General features: G+C 49.3%; 1 protein-coding gene and 1 long non-coding RNA gene across 11 annotated transcripts in view; one reads left to right on the forward strand and one right to left on the reverse strand.

The window, feature by feature from the left end:
- Window positions 1–7,729, reverse strand: part of LOC144300045 (uncharacterized) — a 37,825-nt gene extending 30,096 nt beyond the window's left edge. For all 6 annotated transcript variants that reach the window (XR_013366691.1, XR_013366688.1, XR_013366692.1 and 3 more), the window contains exons 1-2: window positions 7,423–7,729; window positions 1,464–1,605 (exon numbers count right to left, since the gene is read on the reverse strand). This is a non-coding gene — a long non-coding RNA (uncharacterized LOC144300045). The remainder of the gene's footprint in view (window positions 1–1,463; window positions 1,606–7,422) is intronic.
- A 5,294-nt stretch (window positions 7,730–13,023) lies between these two features.
- Window positions 13,024–25,422, forward strand: part of CMKLR1 (chemerin chemokine-like receptor 1) — a 52,254-nt gene continuing 39,855 nt past the window's right edge. For 2 of the 5 annotated variants that reach the window (XM_077876067.1, XM_077876070.1), the window contains exon 1: window positions 13,489–13,719. The gene's annotated coding sequence lies outside the window, so the exon portion shown is untranslated. The other 3 variants (XM_077876068.1, XM_077876066.1, XM_077876065.1) reach the window with 3 other exon arrangements.

The following is a 25,422-nucleotide window of genomic DNA, read 5'->3' on the forward strand; positions in this document are numbered from 1 at the left end:
GTGCTTAGGAATACTTAACCACGAGCCAGGAGCTGAGCTATGTGTTTGTATTATTACCCCCATTTTACAGATGAGAAATCAATGTTAGGGACATTTTATAACTTGCTCAAGGTCACTCAGCTGGTAACTGATGGAGCCTGGATTCCGATTTCATTGCTTTGATTGTGTAAGACGGTCACAAAAGTGTTACGAAGGATTGGGGACAGGAGATGATGATAGACCTTTATTGAGATTCTGCTTTATGCCAGGTGCTATGCTAAGTGCCTCATATGGGTTAACACCAGTTACGCCCACCACAACTCACTGTGACTAATATTAGCTATGAGAGGGAACTGAGGCACAGAGAGGTTGAGCCGCTTGCCTTAGGTCACACAGCTGGTAATTGGCGGCAGGGGGATGGGGTGGGGCAGGATTCAAACCCATGCTGTGCTCTCAAAACCACCCTCACCACAGTCACCTCTGGTTGCTATGTTGAAGCTCTCAGGCTGCAATAATATTCCCTCCAGCATCTGGTAGGACATCCCCAATGAGAAAACAGTCCTGGGTCAGATTTCTGGGCCCCCTACTTGTCAGTTGTTACCTCATTAGCCCCAGTTGATGGTGGCAGCATTGTCTTAGGAGACTCTTGTTTAGCTAGGATTTACCAGCTGCTCAGATATTTGCAGAGCTGTTACCGTCAAGGCCCAATTAGGGTTGTGGGTCCCCAGCTGTGGCCCTACAAGGTGGGGCTGCTCTGAAGAGGCACGTTGGGTGGGAGTAGGTGGATGAGCACAGACTGGGTAGCCTGTAGGGGAAACGCCAGGGGCCCCAGGGTGCCTGGAAGACCTGTCAGTTGAGGGGGATCTGAAGCCTGGGACTGCTGGGCATCACCCACCCATGCCTGGGGCCACAGCCCCCACGCCTCCTGTCTCTCCTCAGAGGCGGCTGGCTGAGTTCTGGGCTTGCCTCTGAGTCAGAGGCCCAGGCAGGAAAATAAACTTTCTGTACTAAGGAGAGGAGGGAGCAGCTCACTTTTCAAAAATAGGAGAGGCAGCTCTGTTGCTATGACGAATTTCTTGTGTTGCTCCATGTTTTTGAAATTTTTACATTTTTTTTTATGACCCACATAAAAAGGTACATACAGCCTCCTTATAAAAATACATGGGAAAATCTCCATCTTATGCCTGATCTGAGCGAGATTCAAGGAGCTTTGGGGCCAGGAGACCTTGTTGTAAAGGCTTTGAAGGCTTCTGGATCTCTGACATTTGGGGGAACCCCACCCCACATCATGGCAAACCTCAAAATGTCCCTACGGATCCCATTACACATATGCATTTCTTATAAAAAATACTTGAAAAGGCTTTAAAAGAATTCATACAATAGGATTTTCCTCTTTTTTTAAAGAATAAATTATTCAGTGTGTTCTTGTGATTTGGGCTTTTCTATTTCTAAAGACACAGGCGCTGTGGACTAGCAGCACTCACTAGCGTATGGTAGATACTTCAGCAGACATCTATTTGGAATTTTCAGCTGCCTTTCAGGACTCTGGAATCAGTGCGTTTGCAGTTTCAGGTTCCAAATATCTCCGGAGGCCCTCGACAAGCTCATGGACTTCTACTTCTAGGCCTTATACGAAATGGGAGCAGTTCAGGAGGAGACGTGCAGAAAGGGGTCGGGGAGGGAGAGGATGATAGAGCAAATGGGACAAAACAGCAGTAATCAGTGACTTTGGGTGATGGTATAAGGGAGTTCCTTGTACTACTTACTGTTGCTTCCTTTCTGTGATTTTAAAATGATATAAAAATTAAAAATGAAAACGTCTGGGGGCACCTGGGTGGCTCAGATGGTCAAGTGTCTGCCTTCAGCTCAGGTCATCATCCTGGGGTCCTGGGATTGAGCCCTGAGTCAGGCTTCCTGCTCAATGGAGAGCCTGCTTCTCCCTCTGCCTCTACCCCTCCCCCTGCTTGTGCTCTCTCTGTCTCTCTCTCTCAAATAAATAAATAAATAAATAAATAAATACATAAATCTTAAAAAAAAGGAAAAGTGTGCCCCCCACCCCCACCCAGCCCTGCTTAGGTGGTGGCAGTGGGTGAGGGATCAACAGATTAAGGCAAAGCTTTCCAACTGGCTCAGATAGAGTCCAGGAGGGGCAGCAGGGGCTTGAGGAGTGTGGCTCCATGTTCCCCATCCCCTCCAGCTGAGCAGGTGCTTTTTTATGTCTTTATATTTTAGGGGATCCCTATCAAGCCTTCTGGAAAAAAGGGGTCTTCTGTAAAGGAAGCTGAGGGATGCCTGGGTGGCTCAGTGGTTGAGCGTCTGTCTTTGCCTAGGGTCATGATCCGGGGGTCAGGTCATGATCCTGGGGTCCTGGGATCAAGTCCCGCATTGGGCTCCCTGCAGGGAGCCTGCTTCTCCCTCTACCTACGTCTCTGCCTCTCTCTGTGTCTCTCATGAATAAATAAATAAATCTTTAAAAATAAAAAATAAAAAGGAAGCTGAAGACCTGTGGCCGTGGAAGTACTGGAGGACAAAGGCAGGTCTAAGGACCTAAAGAATCTGAGTCCATTGATGCTGGAGGCCTTGGGTTTTTCTCTTTTTGGGTTTTTCCTTCCTTCTTTTCTTTCTTTCTTTCTTTCTTTCTTTCTTTCTTTCTTTCTTTCTTCTTTCTTTCTTCCTTCCTTCCTTTCTTTTTCTTTCTTTCTTTCTTTCTTTCTTTCTTTCTTTCTTTCTTTCTTTCTTTCTTTCTTTCTTTCTTTCTTTCTTTCTTTCGATTTCATTCATTGATTTGAGAGAGAAAGAAAAAACATGCGTAGAGTAAGGGGCAGAGAGAGAAGGAGAAACAGACTCCTTAATGAGCCAGGAGCATGATGACAATGACTCTGACTCGGGGCTCCATATCCGGACCCCAGAATCATGACCCAAACTGAAGGCAGACACTTAACCCACTGAGCCATCCTCTGCCTTGGGCTTTTCTAACAGTGAAGGCAAAAGAGGCCAGGTCTCTGGTTGTAAATTGGTGGGTGAGGAGGAAGGGGGAGGTGGGCAGTGGGAGGGAAATGGGGGGCGAGGGAGAAGAAGTGGCCCAGATGGCAAATTAAACTCTTACTACTGCTACCTCACAAGCCAGCACTCAGCACTTGCCAGCTGTTGCTCTAGGAGCTTTACAAGCACTAACGCTAATCTTACAATACCCTGCCAGGCAGGTACTGTTACTGTCTGCATGTTACAGAGAAAGAAACCGAGACTCAGAGAGGTGAAGTCACTCTCTCAAGGTCACGCAGCCAGGGAGTGGCAGAGCTAGGATGCACACCTGGACACCTGGTTAGTGTGGCTTTACTTCCTCCGTGTTAACAACACAGCTGGAACAGGGACTTTGGTGAATGATGCAGGGCCAGAGTCAGGAGCGAGGGCGGAAGGAGATGGGCTTTTAGAAATGACCCACGGAGTTATGGCAACACCATATAATAAGCACTTACTCTGAGCCTTCTCCCATACACACTACATGCATCATCTCAGAGGATCCTCCAATGCAGCTCTGCAAGGGTGGAATTACCATTTTCCATTTTGAAGAAAGAGTAAGTGAAGCCCAGAGAGGGCCAGTATCTTACTCAAGTTCACATAGCAAGTGGCAGAGCTGGGATTCAAATCCATTGTTTTCTGACCTGAAAAGTCAGTATTCTCTCTCTTTTTCTCTCTCTCTCTCTAAAGATTTTATTTATTTGTTAGAGAGAGAGAGAGTATGAGCTGGGGAAAATGGGCAAAGGGAGAGCAGGGAGCCTGATGCAGGGCTTGATCCCAGGACGCTAGGATCATGACCTGAGCCAAAGGTAGACACAGTCTCATTGTGAGTGTATAGAAATGCCACTGATTTCTGGGCATTGATTTTGTATCCTGCCACATTGATGATTGCTGTAGGAGTTCTAGCAACCTTGGGGTGGAGTCTTTTGGGTCTTCTTTTTAAATTTTATTTATTTATTCATAGAGACACAGAGAGAGTGAGGCAGAGACACAGGCAGAAGGAGAAGCAGGCTCCATGCAGGAAACCCGACACGGGACTCGATCCCGGGTCCCCAGGACCACACCCCGGGCTGCAGGCGGCACTAAACCGCTGCGCCACCGGGGCTGCCCTCTTTTGGGTTTTCTATGTACAGTATCATGTCATCTGCGAAGAGGGAGAGTTTGACTTCTTTTTTGCCAATTTGAATGCCTTTTATTTATTTATTTTTTGCCTGATTGCTGAGGCTAGGACTTCTAGTACTATGTTGAATAGCAGTGGTGAGAGTGGACATCTCTGTCATGTCCCTAATCTTAGGCAATTCCATTTACAATTGCACCCAAAAGCATAAGGTACCTAGGAATAAACCGAACCAAAGAGGTGAAGGATCTATACCCTAAAAACTACAGAACACTTCAAACTAATTTGAAACACTTCAAACTACAGAACACTTCAAAGAAATTGAGGAAGACACAAAGAGATGGAAAGATATTCCATGCTCATGGATTGGAAGAATTAATATTATGAAAATGTTTATGCTACCCAGGGCAATTTACACATTTCATGCAATCCCTATCAAAATACCATGGACTTTCTTCAGAAAGTTGGAACAAATAATCTTAAGATTTGTGTGGAATCAGAAAAGACCCTGAATAGCCAGGGAATATTGAAAAAGAAAACCAGAGCTGGGGGCATCACAATGCCAGATTTCAAGTTGTACTACAAAGCTGTGGCCATCAAGACAGTGTGGTAGTGGCACAAAGACAGACACCTAGATCAATGGAACAGAATAGAGAACCCAGAAATGGGCCCTCAACTCTATGGTCAACTAATATTTGACAAAGCAGGAAAGACTATCCACTGGAAAAAGGACAGTCTCTTCAATAAATGGTGCTGGGAAAATTGGACATCCACATGCAGAAGAAGGAAACGAGACCATTCTCTGACACCACACACAACGATAAACTCAAAATGGATGAAAGATCTAAATGTGAGACAAGATTCCATCAGAATCCTAGAGGCGAACACAGGCAACACCCTTTTTCAACTTGGCCACAGCAACTTCGTGCAAGATACATCTATGAAGGCAAGGGAAACAAAAGCAAAAATGAACTATTAGGACTTCATCAAGATCAAAGCTTCTGCACAGCAAAAGAAACAGTCAACAAAACTAAAAGACAACCTACAGAATGGGAGAAGATACTTGCAAATGACATATCAGTAGTATCACGGTCTATAAATAACTTATTCAACTCAACAGCAAAGAAACAATCAATCCAATCATGAAATGGGCAAAAGATATGAACAAATCTCACAGAGGAAGACACAGACATGGCCAACAAGCACATGAGAACATGCCCCGCATCACTGGCCATCAGGGAACTACAGATCCAAACCACCATGAGATACCACCTCACACCAGTGAGAATGGGGAAAATTAACAAAACAGGAAACCACAAATGTTGGAGAGGATGTGGACAAACGGGATCCCTCTTGCACTGTAAGTGGGAATGTGAACTGGTGCAGCCACTCTGGAAAACTGTGTGGAGGTTCCTCAAAGAGTTAAAAATAGAGCTACCCTATGACCCAGCAATTGCACTGCTGGGAATTTACCCCAAAGATAGAGATGTAGTGAAAAGCTGAGATACCTGCACCCCAATGTTTATAGCAGCAATGTCCACAATAGCCAAACTGTGGAAGGAGCCTTGGGGTCCATCGAAAGATGACTGGATAAAGAAGATGTGGTCTATGTATACAATGGAATACTTCTCAGCCATTAGACACGACAAATACCCACCATTTGCTTCGACGTGGATAGAACTGGAGGGAATTATGTTGAGTGAAGTAAGTCAATTGGAGAAGGACAAACATATGGTTTCACTCATATGGGGAATATAAAAAATAGTGAAAGGGATCATAGGGGAAAGGAGAGAAAATGAGTGGGGAAAATCAGAGAGAGTGACAAAACATGAGAGACTCCTAACTCTGGGAAATGAACAAGGGGTAGTGGAAGGGGAAGTGGGCGGGGGGACAAGGTGACTGGGTGATGGGGACTGAGGGGGGCACTTGATGGGATGAGCACTGGGTGTTATACTATATGTTGGCAAATTGAACTCCAATAAAAAATATGCATATTAAAAAAATATGCATATTAAAAAAATAAAAAGAAAACAACAATAAAAACCAAAACAAACAAACAAAAAAACAAAGGCAGATGCAAAAGTCTGTGCTCCTGACCACCAGGCTGAACCACGAAAATGCAATGGCTTTGGTGCTTCTGATCTGTTTCCAGTAGTTCATGGAAAGCTGGCCCTGGGGAGGGAGATGCAGGCATGGAGGCTGGCTTAGTTCATCAAACATTTCCAGTGCTGGGTCAGGTCCAGTGCCGGTAATTGGGACGACCAGCAGTCCAGGGGTGGAGACAGATGTGTACATGACAAAATGAAAAGGCAGTGTGATTTGAGAAAGGATGAATGTTAGCCAAGTACAGACTCCCCTGGCAGAAGGGGTGATCAATCTTCTCATGTAGGTGGGAAGGGGAGAGGCAACCCTGGAAGGCTGGGGAGAGGACATCAGCAGTTGGCTTTGAAAGATGACCAGGTTACTGGGCAGCCGGATACAGGATGGTGGGATAGGGTGTTTCTGGCAGAAGGGGCAGCTTGAGCACAGGTGTAGAGATTTGGAGCTGCATGGTGGGGTCAGAGTAGAAGGAGGGGAAGGGGTGGCCATGAAGCTGGAGAGATGGGCAGGGCAAGGCTACAGAATACGTGTGTGTATGTGTGTGTGTGTGTGTAGCAGAAGTGGAGAAGTTCTCTGGGAACTGGGAGGATTGGTTGCTCGGGACTTGCTGTGTAGCTTCGAGCAGCTGCTAACCCTCTCTGGGCCTCTGTTCTACCCCCTGGAAAATGGAAGCTTTCCCAGACCTGGGGAACTGGCCAGCTTGGGTTTGAGAAGGGGTCTCAAGCCAGCTCTAAGCTCCTCCCATCCCCATCCTGGAGCAACCTATTGGTGCCCCCACTCCTCCCAGGCATCCAGGGTGGTCTCCCCCAACTCCTGCAAATCTCTGTTCCAGTAGGACGACCTGGGCTGGGTGGGCAGGGTCCTGCATACAGGGGAGTAATGGGCCTTATCCACTTCCCCCCCCACCCCCAGCTAGGGCATCCTTCCCCCTGGTCTCACACCCGCCCCCCAACTCCCTCTCAATGATGTTAACCCTTCCCAGCCTGGACAGAAGCCCAGGGGCCTGGATTCTTGCCAAGCAGGCAAAATCAACTGGGCTGCCAGCATCCTCCTACCCCTTCCTCCTTCTCAGTTCCTAAAAGTCAACTTCCTACTTCTGTGCTCCTTCCCTCCACCTCAGACAACCTCCAGGCTGTGGGAGGAACCCTCCTTCCCCTTCCCTCCCTGAGCCTGGTATGCAGGACAGGAGCGTTAAGTCTCATCATTACCTGAACACATACTGCACAGACACACATCCTGTTTCCAATAACATTTTTGGCTGAGGGCTTTACAAATGTCTGATGGCACTTGGCACAGTGTTCAATTCTCCCATCTTGGTAACCCTGCAGGCCTCTCAGTGGTACGGAGCCAGAACTTGGCCGTCAAGAGGAAGTCTTTGGGAACATGGCCCAGATGGTCCAAGGAGGTTGGTCATCCATCTGTTCATTCATTTAACAAATGTTTATTGACTGGGTACTAGGTGCCTAACACCAGTCCTGGCCCCCGTGGAGCTTTATGTGTGGATACGGAGACGGATGGTATATTCACAATATGAATGATTGTTGCATCACAATTGAGGTTGCTGCTATAGTGCAGGAAAGGTGCTACAGGGATGAATGACAGGGGCACTGACCTATCTTGGAAGTCCAGAGAAAGTGACATTTCAATCAACATTTGAAGGTTTGGGCCTTCAAGCCATCTTTCAGCTTTGCCATCCCTTTAATTTTCTCCTTCCTGGGAGATGAGGTTATGTACTGGGGAGCCATGGAATGTTACTGAGCAGGGGTGTGATCTTGAACAAAATGGAACGGCAGGAAAGTGGTTCTGGTAGTGCCTCAGGGATGATTAGAGGGCCTGCATTTGGGAATGTCAGTCTTTCTTAGGACAGGAAAATGCTCCAACATTCACTGAGCGCTGCGTGCCAGACTCTGTTCTGAACATGCGTGTATCAGCTCTTTTCATCTTTCCAGCAATGGTCTGAGATAGGTCTTTTATTACTCCCATGTGCAGATGTGAAAGAAAGTCTTCCTCTCTGATGCAGAGAGGATAGGAGATTGTGCAAGGTCACACAGCTAGCAGGTGGAGTAGGGGCTCAAACCTTCATCTGTCTGCCACCAAGGTCAGTGCTCTGAGTCTCTTGCAATCATTTCCTTTACTGCTGCTCCACAAATTACCACAAATCTTGTGGTTTAAAACAATATATATTTATACTCCTACAGTTCTGGAGGTTAGAATTTCAGAATGAGTCTGAAGGGGCTACAATCAAGATGTGATGTCGGCAAGGCTGATTCCTGCTGGAGGCTGCAGGGAGAATCCACTCCTTGCACCTTCCAGGGTGGAGGCTGCTTGTATTCCTTGGCTTGTGGCCACATCACTGAGACAACTGCTTCCTGCCTCATCCTACTGCCTTCTCCCTCCTCTGACTACCTGCCTTCCCCCCTTGATTACCCTGGGCTCACCTGGACAACCGAGGATAATCTCCCCATCTCAAAGGGCACAATTTCCTCACATCCACGACTTAATCACATGAGCATCGAATGAACCAGAGATGATAAATGACTTGCCCAAGGCCACAGAGCCAGTCATCGGTTGAAATGGAGCTCATTCCAGTGTGGTCTGTCCACAATTTAAGTAAAGTCCAAAGTAGGCACACTTTGGGTTTACAGGGAATCTTTCATGTCACAGAAAGTATCCTCCCAGGCTTTCTGTGGTTTGAGAGCCTCTCTGGTGAACCTCGTTTCACAACTGATAATAAAGGAGAACGAGGAAACTGTTTGCTTTAAACTAGAGTGTTGGGAATCTGTGAACACTAAAAACCAGAGATACCAAGGGGTGTGGGAGCTAAGACAAGTTTATCTACACTAGGGTTGGCCAATACATGGGACAGGATGAAGCAGAGCTGACATGCTGACATGGGCCCCCTAGTCTCCTAGGCCAATGGGATGGGCTTTTATTGGAGGACAGAGTGGGATGAAACAGGCAAAGCCCCTCCTTTGGGTACAAGGCAGGCCTTGCTAATGGGTCACTGTGCTCTTTCCAGCCAGATCTGGATGTGGTCTCACATTCCCTTTAGCACAGAGCTCCAGGATTCTAGAACCAACCAACTAGATTTGAGTATAAGCTAAAGCTTGATCTGCCATCTTGGAGCTACACGGAGTTTCCAAGGAAATAAACACAGGCTTCTTGGCCACCACCTCCCTCAGAGGTCCCAGTGTCCCAGTGCTAGGCCTCAGATTTCAGAATCCTATTTGAAAAAAATAACAACTCCCCCCACCCCACCTGCAACCCTTTCTATACCAAGGAAGAAAAAGCCAAACTTCTCAGCTATGTTCAGAACAGTGGCCAAAGAAAGACCTGTCACCGACTTCTGACTGGCCGGGGCAGCTGGTCTCTTCTGTTCCTTACCGGGGACCGGGTAGGGCTGGGTGCTCTGCCCTCTACCTTGGGCACCCAGGGGCCCCTCCGCTGCCCTGGAGCCCCGAGGCCTCACACTGTCAGATCTATGTCAGAGGATAAAACCCAAACCTCATTACAGCCTTGGGTGGGCTTTGGAGGCTGCGCAGGGGAGGGGGCGGGCTGTGGGAGACCTACCCCAAGAGGGAGGAAGGGGAGATTCCCAGAAATCCATCTAGACCTGGGTTCACCCCGCTAGGCTCCCCTGCCAGGATATCCTGAGTGTGTGAGATCTTCCTCAGATGTTACCTCCCTGTCTCCTCTGCCTCCTCCTCCCCTCATTTTTCTCTCCTCCCCCCCCACTCCTCCTCTCCCCTCTTCCTTTTTCTTTTTCCTCCTCCTCCATCCCTTCCTCCTCTTTCCATCTCTTCTCCCTCCTCCCCTTTTCCCCCCTCCTCCCCTCCTCGTCCCTTTCCTCCATCTTCCTCCTTTTTCTCTTCCCCCTCCTCCATCCCTTCCTCCTCCCCTTGTCCTCTTCCCATCTCTTCTCCCTCCTCATTTTCCCCCCCTCCTCCCCTCCTCCATCTCCTCCTCTCCTCCTCCTCTTTCTCATCCCCTCCCCCTTCATTCCCTCCTCCTCCCCTCCTCTCCTCCCTCCTACACTTCCTCCTCCCCTCCCCCTCCTCCCTCACTCCTCCCCCCTTCTCTTCCCCCTCCCCACTCAATCCTCCTCAATCTCCAGCAGATAAGGAAACTGGCTCAGAGAGGCCAGAGGACTTGCCCCGGCCACCCAGCTCACAGTAGTGGAAACAGGCATTGGGTCCACTCTGCTCTGGTTTCCGAGCCCCTGCCCCTGATGGCTACTCCATGGACTGACAGGGTTACATGTTCTGGATTCAGGATTTACTCCTAATGGATATGTCTGTATCAGTGGTTTCTAAACTTGAGCAAGCATCAGAATCCCCTGGCAACTTTTGAACACACAGCTCACTGGGCCTGCCTGCAGAGGTCTGGTTCCCAAGGTCTGTGGACAGACCTGGCTTGAGAGCTTGAATTTGTAACCCCCTCCCCAGCAAGGGGCAGCAGCGGGCCCAGAACCCATGCTTTGAGAGCCACCTGGCCCTATTAATGACACACCTTTAGATGGTGGTGTACACGGTGCACAGGGCCTCTATCGCATTGTGGAAATATCCTCATCTTTGGACCAGGACACTCTGGGGCTGCTGCCCTGCTGCTAACTGCTGCGTGACCTGGGATGTGTCCCTTGCCTTCTCTGGGTCCAGTGTTCCCATCTGTACAGGAAGGGTGGGATGAGATGCTCTTGGTCCCCTGGGCAAGTCTGGCAGAGCAGGGATGGGAGGGGTCTAGAGTCAGGCTGGGTCTGACTTCGGTCTCTAGGGAGCTGTGTGACCTTGGACAGTGACTTAACCTCTCTGTGCTTCCACTTAGTATCCAGAAAATGAAAGAGATGATAGTTTCTGAGTGTCAATGTCACTGAACTAACAGCTGAGGATGGTGGGGAGAGGAAGGAGAGGTTCTAAGACTGGTCAGGGTGGTGAAGGACATATTCCCACACCTGCCCAAGCCTAGAGGTCTAAAGAGCAATCCCCCCATCCTGTCTCCATCTTCCCTTCTCCCTTCCTTCCCCCCTCTCTTTCTCTTTCCTAGTCCTTCTCTCCCTCTCCCTCCCTCTCCTCTCTCTCTCTCTCACCTTCTCCCCTCCCTTCCCTCCTCCCCTTCTTCTTTTCCATCCTACACAAGTTATTTTTGGCAGCCTTAGCTTTTGAATGAGACAGACCTGGGTTCAGCCAGGCTCTGTCTCTGTAGCCCCATCTGGGTGCCCTTGGCAAAACAGCTTCTCCCCCACGGCTCCAGCATTCTCATCAGTAAAACAGGTGAACCACATCTCCTTAGTGTCGTTGGGGGCTCACGTGACTTATTCCGTGGAAAGCCCCTGGCACAGGGCCATGCACACAGTGGGTACTTGCTGTTACTTCTTTCGTCTGGAGGCCGAGGGCTGGGCCCTGGAGCAAGACAGTCTGGGTGGAATCACAGCTCTCCCACCTAATGGCTGTGTGGCTTAGGGCAACTGACTTAACCTTTCTGTGTCCCAACTTCGTCATTGGTAAAATGAGGGCAGAAATGGTACCAACTTCTCAGGGTCACCCTGAGAATTAAGGAGCAAGGAGCCAGCACACTGTCTGGGTGTCAGCTCTTGTGTTTATTCTGCTGCTGATGCAATCATGCGGACAGCGAGCCAGGCACCAGGCTTCGTGCTGGGGCCAGAGCGGGGGGACAGTTCCCTTCCCAACAGAGTTTCCAGTGCAAGGGAGAGAGATGCTCTAACAGGAGGGGACACTCCTGTGGCTGTGATAGAGCCCCAGGGGCCGAGAGCAGAACCCCCAGCGGTGGGGAAGGCTTCTGGGGAGGTGGTCCCCAAACTGAGATTTGAAAAGGTAGCAGGAGACCCTCTGAATAATAAATATATATTCATAGGAATTTTGCATAAGAAAATAATTGGACAAGTGTGCTATGGGGTGTATCTTATAGTTAAAAAGATGAAGTGAAACTAACCAATCACCAGGAAAGTGCGGATTCAATAATCCAGAGCTTGCTGCCTATGTAAGTGATAAATTGTCTGTATCCATTTGGGAAACAAAAATTAAATAAACAAACAAACCAGTGCATCGATTCATTGAAATCATGAGCAGCTGTTAAAACAGGGTAAGGCGTGTCCGCGTGCGCGCGCACACACACACACACACACACACACACACACCTATCACTGAATGAAAAAGCAGGTTACACTATGGTACACGAAGTATGACTGTGCTATTTTCCATTTATATATAGAATGTGTGTGTGTGTTCATACCAAAGTGTTAATGATATTTCCCTCCGGGGAGCAGAGTTTGGGAAGAAAGCAGGATTTATATTTAAACAACACAGGGTCTGAATGTAGTTAAAGGTTTTGATGTATGTTGTCAGACAGCTCTCCAGAAACGGTCTATCAATGTATATTCCAATTATGCATAAGATTTTTGCTTCCCGGTGACATTTACTAAAACCAAACGTTATGAGACGTTTTAATCTTTGTTCATTTGATACTTCAAGAAAAATAAATCTCATTGCTGTTTTAATTTGCAAAGAAAGGAAGAAGGGAGCAGGAGGTCACGGAGCCGCACCTAGGCGGCCAGGAAGGGCATCCCAGCGGGCGGCGGAGAGAGAGGTGGTGGCCCAGGGTGCTGGGACATCCGGCTGCTCCGGAGGCCCTGGCAGGGAGCGGCCACTTCCCACAGCTGCCTGGGGCTCGCATGTGCTCCTGGTTTGCGCCCGGATGGTGGGCAAGGCTCCCAGCTGGGCTCTGCCGCCAGAGGGGCGGGTCGTCCTCAGCAGGCCCTGCCACCAGGCACCAGCCACCAGCCACCAGCCACCACCCACACGCCCGGCCCGGCTGGCAGGCAGGGGCAGCCTCCCCCGCGGCCCCCACTCCACGCAGCTGGCCGCCCCCAGCCTCGGCCAACCCAGTTTCCTGCCCCGCCCTCCCTCTCTCTCCTCCCTCCAGCTGTTTCTCTGGCAGAGTCCTGTCCCATTCAGGACAGCGGCTGCGCTCGCTGGAGGAGCTCAGGACAGCACGAGGTCTCCCGCAGAGCCCCCGCTGAGTGAGGGTTGAGGGGGTTCTAGGGGAGGCTGCAACTTGGTGGGGAGAGGGGGGTTCCAGGGCATCTTGAATGAATGGACACATTGCCTTCTGGACAGACAGCCGCAGCCAAAGAACGGTGTGACCGTGACCTCGAGAAAGAAGTCGGGCAACGGGGGGCCCCCTGCACAGCCTCCAGTGGCCTGAAGTCCAGGGGAACCCCTGGGAAGACCTAGGCGGAGACCAGCCACAAGGTATCACGCTCGGCTTTGACATCGCCCGGAGGGGCCAGGAACGGGGGATACCAGTAGGGAGAGGAGGCCCGGAGTTCTGCTTCACAGTTAATGTTTGTCAAGATGAAAACATCATTTGCAGGTTTCCGAAGTCGTGCATGCTAATTGTAAGAAACAGCAGGGCCGCCCTACTGTTAAAAGCTCGGTGTTTTCCTTCTCCGAGGCAGGTGCTTCCATCTTACAGGTGTCCTCATTTTACAGGTGAGCGAAGCGGGCTCAGAGAGGGGGAGGCACTGGCCCAGAGCTGCAGAGACCACAAACTGGGTCGGCGGGGGAGGTGGCAAGACTGGCATGAAGCCAGCGGCAGCGCAGCCCGCCGCCCTTGCCCCTGGGCTGCAGCTCAGTACAGAGAGGTCCCCTCCCCGAGGTGGCCTTTCGGGCGGCCCTCTCCAGCGCTCACACGCTCGCTCGCTCACTGATTTTCTCTGATGTTTGTTGAGTGCCTACTAGATGTGGCAGGCGTGTAGAAGTATGTAGGTGTGGACTCACGCACAGGTTGCTAACGTCTTGTTGGCACCCCCACCTCGTCCTTCCCCGCAGACTGGGAACTTCCATCTATATTCCTCCAGGACACATTTTAACGGCTGCACAGAAAGGCTCTCCTGGGGTTTATTTAACCCTTCCTCACTGTGGTGGTTTCCTTCTTACTTTTTTCCTTTTTTCCCCATGACTACAAACAGTGCTATGATGACCGCTCTTGTACCTCATCTTTGCACGTCTGGCCTATGGATACCTTACCAAAGGCTAAATCACTGAGTCGGAACACTGAGTGCTGTTCTTAAGGTTTGTGAGGCTTCTGGCTGTTTCTCTCGACATTTCTTTATTACTGCTGATTATCCCTTGTAATCTTACTGTTCATTTTGCTTTTATGATTATGCCGGTCAAGTCGGCTCCCACTTTTTTCTGTCAGCATGTTTATCTTTTGTTGATTTTTAAGAGTTCTTTGTATATGAAGGATTTGGCAGTGCTGGCTGCCAAATCATCATAATCATAACTGCTGCTCCATATAAGTCTGATCACTCCGACCATCTTGTGGTTCAGATAGGCCAGTGAGGAAGTGGCCAGGTTTGGGGGTCTGTCTTATTTTTTTCCATTAAGAGGCCTGATCCCCAGCTTCCCTTTTGGCAGCCCTTACTTCCTTTTGAAGACTGATCATACCTGCGGTTCTTGCTATCTTTTCTCCTTCCTCCGAACTCGCTCAGAGGAGAGACACTTTCATATGCCTGGGTGGCCGAGATGAATGTGATTGGCCTCCGGTGGTGGGAGGAGGGCAGCTTGGCATTTCCTCAAGAAAGAAGGCTTAACTTAAACCAGGGATGCTCAGGTGGTGGGGTGTCAGGCCCTGAGAAGCCCAAGGAGGAGTTCTCTCTGGTATCCAGGGACCTTCTCTGGACTCTACCAAAACTTCAGGGAATAGGTAAACCTTATCTTGGGTGAGGCACTCCCTTCTCTGGTTTGAGCCCTTTGGAGAGGTCTTTCTCTGGGTACCCAGTCTTGACTGTCTCTTCTGCTAGGCTGGGGGCTCCTTGAGGCCAGATTTGGGGGATTTACTATTCTCTCTGTATCCTCAGTAGGTAGGTGCTTGGTAAATATTTAATGAATAAATAAACGAACCAGGCCTTGGTTCTACTATCTGTAAGATGGGATGGGAGAGTCGAACAAAATCTCACCCCTTAGGTGTTTCTTTAATTAACTCCTCTCAGTTTGCAGACCACTTTACTGCCATGATTTTCTTGAATCTTCGCTATGGTTGTGTGATAAAGGTATTCTTAATATGCCCATTTTACAGATTTGGAAACTGAGCCCCAGGGAGGGGTTCCAACATTAGACCTCCACAAGAGGCACTGGTACATCATGGCCAGAGTTAGTTTGTTTGGGTAGATTTGAACCCAGTCTCCTCCCTGCCACCGAATGACATAAAATAAGTTATCTGTATGTTCCAATATCCTCATCTGTAAAATGGGAATGTCATAAAGATTAAATGAGATCACACACGTGGAGCACTTAGCAGAGGGCTTGTCGCGTCATAAGGAGCTCTATAAACACGAGCTGTGATTCTATTATCATTTCTATACCACCTGCTGTCTGTACCTTCGACATCCATCTGAGCCAAATAGAGAGTATTATTAGTTTCTTTAACAGTGTGTTATTAGTGCTCGGGTTCCCATCAGAGTCCAGAAAAACCTAAAAGCCTATTTCACTTGCTTTGAGCTACACTGCACGAATGTGGTTATTACTGCCAGTAATTACTGCCAGCTTCAAGGCTACAAGGTAGACCTGGGGCTTCTCAAAGTGCAGTCATGGGATTGCTGACATCAGAATAAGCATGAATAATATTATTCATGCCGAATAATCATGAGTATTTCCTAAAGCTTCAGTTTTTTGAATCAGAATCTCCGAGATGAGGTGTGGGAGTCTGCATGTTGCACCAGCTCCCCAGTTGATTCTGATGTGCCCCAAAACTTGAGGGCCATGCAGCTAGCTCATATGAACATCTTTTCTTTTTGCCTTTTGTCCAGGTTTCTGGGTTGTTTATTGCACACTGAGGTTTATTTTTTTTTCCTTTCTAAGCAAGTATCTATGTACTTCTGTGAGTCTACATGTCCTGTGTCAGCAGTTGAGGCCAGGAGGCATGGTGCAGAAGTGAAACTTTATCTTGAAAGTCAGAGTGTGGTAGCCATTACCCAGTGTGTGGGCTTTGGAATTATTTTAAGAAACAGAGCTCTTTCCTCCAATGAAAATATATGGAGGGCTGCAATTGGAAAACAGATAAAAGTTATGTTATTCTAATGGAAATGGAAGTAGAGGACCCTGGGCCACAGTTCACAGAACCTCGCTCTTACAGCTCAGTGGGGCAGGTTGAAAATGACGAATATACTCCAGATTGGTAAGAGACCAAAATTCTTGAGCTTTGTGGAATTTGCTATGGGAGCTTAGGCAGGGTGTTCTCACTCTCTCTCTCTCTCATAATCATCACCTTTGTGGACAAAGAGGTCAGATGTTATATTACTCAGGGTAGTAGATGCAGTAACAAATATACCCAAACATGTACAACGGCTCAAACCAAACAGATGTTTACTATAAGGCAGATATTTCTGCATGGGGGAGGTCCTCTTCCATGCCTGTCCCTACTGTCCTCTTGGACATCACCACTGATGAAAGACAGCATGGGGGTGGCACATCTGCTTCTTCACTGCCTTCTGCCACAGGGGAGAGCTAGTCATGTGGCCAGTCTAGTCCCAAAGGAGACTGGGAAATGGAGTTCTGGGCAGGGTGGCTCTTTCTCAGTTGTATGCTGTAGAAGGGAAGAATGGATTTTTGTGGACAGCTAGTTGTCTCTGCCACAGATATGGTATCCTCTTGGGTCTCTCCCATTCTCTTGATTTTAAGTCTAAACTTTCATTAACATAGAGTTAACAAGGTGATGTTGAATCCACAAATACTTTCCTATCCTCAAGAAAATCCCCATCAGATATACTGAGTAAATGCCCATGTTCCAGACCTGTCAACATGGGTTTCCCTGGAACTTAGGAAACTGCTATTCTCTTTCCCTCCTGGAGAAAGGAAACAAGCATAACAATTTTATTGAGCACAGCAAACTTCCTGGGCCCAAGGCTTTCCTAGCCAGTATCTCCCTATATACCTGGAAAGACTTCGTGATTATCATCCCCGTTTTATAGGTGAAGAGAATGAGGATCAGAGAGGTAAAGGGACTTGCCCAAGGTCACATACCTTATAGACAAAAGAGCTGGGATTTGAACTCAGAAAGTCCTTGTCCTGTCCTAGGGTGGCATCGCACATTGGATGTGTGTGTTCAAGCATATATGTGTGCATGTGCGTGCGTGCATGTGCATGTTTGTGCTTAGGGTAGGGATTTTCCTTAGGCTGTGTTCCTCCAAGGCTGGGCTTGAGGAAGTGGAAGTGCAGGAATCATTGTCCATATCCCTAGAATGGGCCACACTTGCCGGTCATAAGGCAGCTGGGTGGTTGTCCTGGCCTGGAGGTGCTCAGTGTGTCTAAGTATTACAGCCACTCATCAGACAAAAGGGAAGGGGACGGTGTGTGAGGACACAGACCCAGGGTGTCTGGATGACACTGATGCTAGGCTGCGTCAGGCACATCATGGGTGGTTGGGAACATTTTCCTGCATGAATAAGCCGATGGAGAAATGGAAGTTGCACCAATGTGAGGACTTAAAATGAATTGGACATAATCTCTGTTCTCAAGGCCCTCGGGGAGGGGAGGCAAATTAGTAGCATGTACTTTCATTTATTCACCCAACAAATATTAACTAGCAGCTGCTATGTGTCTGACACTCCGTGAGGCAGAATGATGAAAAAAACAGGACTCTTCCTGCCCTCATGGAACTTTGGAGGGGCCTATGGGGTTCCTTGCTTTTGCCCCCATTGTAGACAGGGGGAAGGTGAGGCCCCGATTGGTTCAAGGTCACTTGATGGGAGTAGGACCTGGGCTCCTAGTTCTCAGTCCAGATCATCCTTGTTTCCCTGGCTGAGGGAGAGGGAAGCAGGGAAGGTGCCTTCTGGTTGGCAGTCACTTTTTGCTGCCTGTGGGCATCAGGACATGCTGGTTCCAGGCAAAATTAGGAAACCGGTTAATTTACTTCTCTTTTGGAACTTCTATAGTTTTGCAGTGATGGATGCAACAGGATAGAGAAAGTAGAATTTCCTTCCCCTGCTTGGTGGAATGAAGAGGTAGTAATTCTACATAGAAAGAAAAAAAGAATACATGATTGGCATCAGTTGATGGTGTAATATAGTCACAACTCTACAGCCACTTGCTGTAGAGTTTAGAGCCCATCTCTGCCCCCTAATCTCCTGTCACCTCAGTGTCCTCCTTTGCAAGGTGGGTGTACTTTTAATGCCTCCTTCACAGCATCCTTGCAGGGTAACACGAGTTAGTATACATAAAGCACAACACAGCACATTGTCAGCTCAACGAAGACATTTCTATTTTTATTCTTAAGAAAGCAGGCATTGAAATTTGCCTTCGCACGTCTGGGTTGATGTGGAAGTCTGGCACCTTGTGATCTTGGATCCCCAGGCTGGAAAAGGTCATTTTGCCACATCTCCTGGCTTTATGCTTCACCCCGTGGAGAAGTTCTGGGCTGGGGTGGTGGGGTGGCTCAGGCCTTGTTCCACCCCGGCTGCTCTGCAAGCTTGGAAGTGCCAGCAGCTGACTCAGCAGGGGGTCAGCTGCTACGCAGACAGCGTGTCAGAATCGGTTCTGCTTTCTTGAGGTTCATGACTCGGGTCCTCTAATCCCAGCCCTGAGGACAACTCTTATGCAAGGAGATGGTTGGGTAAAGCAATTGGTGTAAGAGACAATGGCTAGTTTGTTCAGGTTTTCCTTCTGGGACTCAGGGACTGGAAGACAAGAGAATTGGGTTTGGCGCCAGCCACCTGGGTGAGCTCAGGTAAACCCATACCTCTTGAGCCTCAGTTTCTTCATGTCTCAGAGTCGTGGAAAGCACATCTGCACTCAAGAAATGGTCAGGGGTGGCAATTAAGGGTAGGGGGACATTCGAAATACACCCATCCCTTGTTATCTGCATTTGTTTGAACAGTTGTCAGAATCTATGAATTCTTGAGGATGAGAGGAAGAGCTCAGACAGCCAGTGTAGGAGTTTCCCGTTGCTGCTGTAACAATCGCCGCATGCTTAGTGGCTTAAAACCACACACATGTCTTATCTTACAGTTCTGGTGGTCAGAAGTCCCAAAACAGGTTGCACTGGGCTCGACACAAGGTGTTGGCAGGACTGTGCTCCTTTCAGAGGCTTCAGGGGAGACTCTACCCCCTTGCCTTTTCCAGCTTTGAGAGGTTGTTCACATTCCTGGGTCCGTGGTCCCTTTCTCCATCTCCAAAGCCAGCAGCAGTGGTTGAGTCCTTCTCACATGGGATTGCTCTGACTTTCCTGGCTCCCTTTTTCATTTACAAAGACCTGGGTGATGCCACTGGGCCCACCTGGATAATCTAGGATAATCTCTCCCATCTCAAGACCCTTGACTCAATCCCATCTGCAAAGTCCTTTTTGTCAGGTAACTCATTCTCAGGTTCTGGGGGTTAGGACATGGGCATCTTTGGAGGGAGGAGGCATTATTCTGCTCACCACAGTGAGGGACATCTTGAACACTGATCCGTATCTCTTTGTTTCCTGAATTTGGAAATTGAGAGTTCAGATGGCCACTGTCTTAGTTACAGCTGGCTCAGCAGGGCACTGACCAGTCAGAACAGATGTGGGTGTGAGCAGCCCATGGGGCTGTACCAAGGTGTATGGGTGATCATCAAGCCTGCCTGAGGCCCCAGGCTTTGTCATCATTCATGCTGGATTCAAATTTCTACAAACCCTGTGGCTGTGAGCAAATGAGTCTTCTCATTTGTAAAATGGGATGGCTATGTGCCCTTGATAAGGGTGATGGTTTGGAAGAAATGAAGGTGCCCATGTGTGGAGCATAGTGTCTAGAACCTGGTAAAGGATTCAACATGAACTTCAAGGTGGCTGGGCTTCTATGTCAGGCACTGGTGATTTCTAGAAAGGAGAACCCTTCTGTTTCTGCCCCATGCTGGGGAAAAGTGCTAGCCTGGGTCATGGGCTGTGTGTATCTTGAGGAAAGGGGGTTCATTGTTGGGAATGTGCATGCCAACGCGGGGGCAGTACCAGGTACCCAGCCAGGCTTGTGTTCAACTAGAAGGTTCTCAGGTTCTGAAGTGGCTCAAGGGAGGGGCTATCTCGTCCCTCCAGCTCCCTGTTCTGCTCTTCTACCCATATGGCTCAGTTTCCGCCAATTCTGTCTCTGAGTTTCTCTTTCTGTTCCTAGTTCTGCTACTGATTGCTCCACCCTCTCTGAGTTGTCTGTTTAAACATCCCAAGAGGGACCACCGGATTCATTTAATCCTAGTGGGGTTCAGGTTTCTCTCTGATGGGTTAATCCCCTCTCGGTTTGGAACCTTCATATCCAGTAGGCCCAAGAAATTTCTTGAACTGACGTTGAATTGAATTGACATTGTCTAGTCCAGGGATGGAGTTCCATAATCCTCACTTACAAGCCATGGCAGACATGAAATCCAGTCATGCCTCTCCCTCTATTTGAACCCAAAGGTTTCAGTTATTTATCTCTGTGGTTCAAACCACTCTAAAATATGGTGGCTTTAAAGGACTTATTTGTTCACAGTTTTGTAGCTGGGCAGAGTTCTGCAGGGATGGCCCATGTTTGTCCTATGTGGTATCAGTTGGGTCACTCATGAGCTGCATTCAACTGGGAGCTTGACTGCGGCAGGGCCACTTAAGATGGCCTCACATCCTGCTGGGACTTGGGCTGCCTCTTCCCACATGGCAGCACTGCCTGGACTTCTCTATATGGAGCCTCAGGGCTCTGGAAGTGTGAAAGGCAAAGCTGCCAGGCCTCTTGAGATCTAGGCCGAGGGTTGGCACAGCATCACCTCTGCCACTTTCCATTGGTCACAGCATGTCACCAACCCAGCCCAGACTCTAAGGGAAACAGAACAGAGTCCGCCTCTTGATGGGGGGGAGTGACATGCATGTATGGGGAGGGGAGGGTGGTGATGTTAGGGCTCATCTGTGATGACAACCTATCAACCAAATTTGACCTTAAAATTCAATGGATGACAGTGGTCATCTGAGATAACCATGTGTCATTTCTGGGTGTCTTAGTCTCACAAAATGCCAAAGACTGACTCTAAGCAGCAGAAACTCATGGTTTATAGTTCTGAAGGCTAGAAGTTCAGGATCAGGGTGCCAGCATGGTCAGGTTCTAGTGAGGGACCTCTTCTGGGCTGCAAATGGCCGACTTCACGCTGTGTTTCCACATAGTAGAGGGAGGCGTAGAGGGAGGCAGGGCAGCTCCCTAGAGTTTCTTATAAGAGCAGTAATCCCACTCAGGAGGGCTCTACCCTCATGACCTCCTCACCTCTTCAAGACCCCACATCTCAATGCTATCCCATTGGGTGTTAGCACATCAACATATGAATTGGGTTGATGGGGGTGGTGGTGGTCCAAACATTCAGACCACAGCCTGGAGTGAGTTAATCTACCCTTTCACTTCTCAGATGGAGGAACAAGCTTGAGAAAGGGAGAGGGACATGTCTAAAGGAGCCCATGAAGGTAGCGAGAGAGCCAGGATAGAGCCTCCATGCATCCCACCAGTATTGACTGAGCACCTACTGTGTGCCAGGAGCATGGGATCCAGGACGAGACAAAACAGGGCTTGGGGGAGGGGGCTCCCAGTCAAGGGGGAAGACAGGTATGTAAACAGAGTGGAGTCCTTCTAGCCAGAAGGTTGGCTTTAATGGGAAGGTGCAAGGGGCCAACTGCTCCTGGGTCACAATCACCGGTTACATTTCCACCCACCATCAGTAGGTGAACCCTGGCCATTTGACTAAAAGCATATTGTTGAGCTTTCTTTCCTTTCTTTCTTTCTTCTTCTTCTTTTTTTAAACAGATTTTATTTGTTTGTTTGTTTGTTTGTTTGTTTGTTTGTTTGTGAGAGAGAGCTAGTGGGGGGGCAGAGGGAAAGGGACAAGCAGACCTAGCCTAGCCTGACTTGGGGGTCTATCCCACAACCCTGAGATCATGACCTGAGCCAATACCAAGGCTCAGGTCATGCTCTTATAAGAAACTCTAGGGAGCTCCCCTGCCTCCCTCTACTGTGTGGAGACACAGTGTGAAGTCAGCCATTTGCAGCCCAGAAGAGGTCCCTCACTAGAACCTGACCAAGAGTCAGGTGCCCTGAGGAAGCAGATCACATTAAATACACTCACATTAGTGCCTGCCTGCTGCACTCAGTGTGCAAAGTGCTGCAAGGACAGGGAGCTTTGCTGGAGTTTCTTTGCCGGGCAATATCTGGAAATAGCGCCTCGAGAAGGAGGTGTGGATTTGAGCTGGCTCCAAGGATGAGCTGGCTTTGGATGAGGAGGCCTCGAGTTGGCTGGAGCAGAAGTTGGCCAGAAATAAAAGATACTTACGGTAGAGAGGACAGCATGAACAGAGATTTGGAGGCTTGATGAGCCAGGGGTATCTGGTGTGGTGGGTGGAAGCAGGGAGTGGCTGGAGGGAGTCTGGATGCCCTGCAGGGTCTTGGAAGATCACACCCAATTTTCTGGGTGGTCCATGCTGCCCCACTTCACCAAAGCAGCATCCTGTTGTCCTCGAGGCATACTCTCTCCAAACTCCATGCTCAAGCTTGAACGCTTGAACAATTGAAGATTCCAGACAACCCCAAGCTAATTGAGTTTGAAATTCCAACTTGGCAGAGGGCATGTGGGTTTGTGGCTCTATGTCCCAGGTCGTCTGGTCCAGAAACCAGCTTGGAGGAGAGAATATTTCTTTGCTTTGGTGGCTTTCGTGACTGAATGATGGGTCCCCTCTCCTCCTGTACCCAGGACTTGCTGACAGATGTAGACCTGGAGCTTAGGGAAGATGAGGTGTTTCCTCCAGGGCTAAAGGAAGTTGTCTTAGGCTGGCCCCCGTGGTCGGCCTGTGACTCATTTACTGCGGGGACACTTTGCCACTGTCCTGTTGGAGCCAGACTGAGCCAGGCTGGGCGCTGGAGGGTCCACTGGCCTCCCAGCGGCAGGGAGGTCAAGCCGACTGGCGTCAAAAGAGAGTCTTTGGGGACTGTGGGCAATTTGCTGTCTCTTTTATGGCAGACTTGACGCACAGGGGGCCTCTGCAGCTGTCAGGGATTTGGCTCATGTAGAAAAAGGTTATCCCTGGAGTAAGAATGGGATGGCCACCTGGTGGGTAGAACAGGAGTTTTGCCAGCATCCAGACCTGTTTTGAAACCCTTTTCTGCCTGGCTGTGAAACCCAGGGAAGATCACTTAATTGCTCTGTGCCTCAGTTTCCTCCATTGTAAATTGGGGGCCGCTGGGGGTTTATGCAGCTTCCATGAGATCATGTATGGCTCGGGGGAGGGGGTGTGTGTGTGCTGAAAATGGCTGTGGCCTCTGGTGAGGGCGCCTGGCTCCAAGACTACAGAAAGGGGGCGGGCCCGGAAGTCCTGAGCCAGGAGAGGCCGAGAAATGCCAAGTGTGGACCGTGCCAAGGTCATGTTTCGCCGCATGCCCACCCTCCATTTCCTCCCTTGGCCCGAAAAGACAGGACTGGGTGGGGACCTTGAATCGCCAGCCTCTCCTCTCCTGGGGAGCGCAGGGCCTGTCTGGCCTCAATGGGCCTTTCTGGCCTCAATGGGCCTTTCTGTGTCTGGTTTTTCCCTCCCCTCCTGTGAAAACCCTCAGCCATGAAGGAAATCCAAAACAGGGCTTGGGGAAGGGCAGGGCGGCTTCCCGGAGCCTAGCTGGGCGATGCTCTCACCTTGTGCTCACCCATTCCTGGCAGGTCTGGTGGTGGGGCCCTCGGCCGGCTGGGGCCTGGGCCTCCCCCCTGTCCAGCCCAGCTGGCCCCGGCCCCCCCTTTTCTGTTAGTTCCACATTCTCGGCCCTCTCCCAGCTCTGGCATCTCGAGTTTCCCGGGATGCCAACATCACCCAAAGTTCCCCCTTCTTTTTTTTTTTTTTTTTTAATTTATTTTTTATTGGTGTTCAATTTACTAACATACAGAATAACACCCAGTGCCCGTCACCCATTCACTCCCACCCCCCGCCCTCCTCCCCTTCTACCACCCCTAGTTCGTTTCCCAGAGTTAGCAGTCTTTACGTTCTGTCTCCCTTTCTGATATTTCCCACACATTTCTTCTCCCTTCCCTTATATTCCCTTTCACTATTATTTATATTCCCCAAATGTTGGTGGGAATGTGAACTGGTGCAGCCACTCTGGAAAACTGTGTGGAGGTTCCTCAAACAGTTAAAAATAGACCTGCCCTACGACCCAGCAATTGCACTGTTGGGGATTTACCCCAAAGATACAAATGCAATGAAACGCCGGGACACCTGCACCCCGATGTTTATAGCAGCAATGGCCACGATAGCCAAACTGTGGAAGGAGCCTCGGTGTCCAACGAAAGATGAATGGATAAAGAAGATGTGGTTTATGTATACAATGGAATATTACTCAGCTATTAGAAAAGTTCCCCCTTCTAAGAGCTTTCTGTGTCCCCGGGGGACAGGTAGCTTCCACTGGCTGAGTCCCTGCTACGCTTCTGGCCTGTCCCACTTCCCATCCTGCAGATTGTCTTCTGGGGCCGGTAATCACAGACTCCTCGGAAATATGGAGGTGGGGCACGGGGGTCCCATTTTACAGCCATGGAAACTGAGGCCCAGAGAGAGGAGGTGTGCCCAGCGGCCCCTTCCACCTCTACTTCACCCGATATTTGTTGCCAGCTTCCCTGCCTGCCTTTGAAATGTGCATGGGGACGATTCAAAGAGATGATCCACGTAAAGGGCTTGGCACTGGGCCCTGCACTTAGTAGGTCCCTGTAAAGGGAGTTAAAACCAAATGAGTGCCTGGAGGTCCTCAGTAAATACTTTCTGAAATGAGACTGAATTTTTAAGTGCCTCGTTTCGCTCGAGCCCCTCACCTGTTTGCAGCCATACGTTCCTGTCCAGGGCGAGGCTTAGAGAGGTTGGTCGGCTGCCTCAGGACACACAGCAGCTGACCAAGGGGGACTGGCTGCTGACACCTCCTCCTCCACCTGCCTGTACACTTGACTGTACACCCCAAGGGCTCTTCCTGTTTTCCTGGCCCCTTTGTCCAGAATCTTCATAGCCCCCTCCTTTGTGATTTCTAGGCCTTTCTGTCTTACCTGTCTCAGACTCTCCCTATTCCAAATTAGGGCTATGTCATATCTCTTCTTTCATTTTCTTTTTAAATCAAATGCCCCATTCCTTCAGAAGTCTGTTCTCATCCAGATGTCTAGTTGAAAACCAAAGCAGTCAACTCCTTCCCACTGAGGTATTTGCAGCGGATGACA

This window comes from Canis aureus, chromosome 27 (assembly GCF_053574225.1).
Source record: "Canis aureus isolate CA01 chromosome 27, VMU_Caureus_v.1.0, whole genome shotgun sequence".
Lineage (NCBI taxonomy): Eukaryota > Metazoa > Chordata > Mammalia > Carnivora > Canidae > Canis > Canis aureus.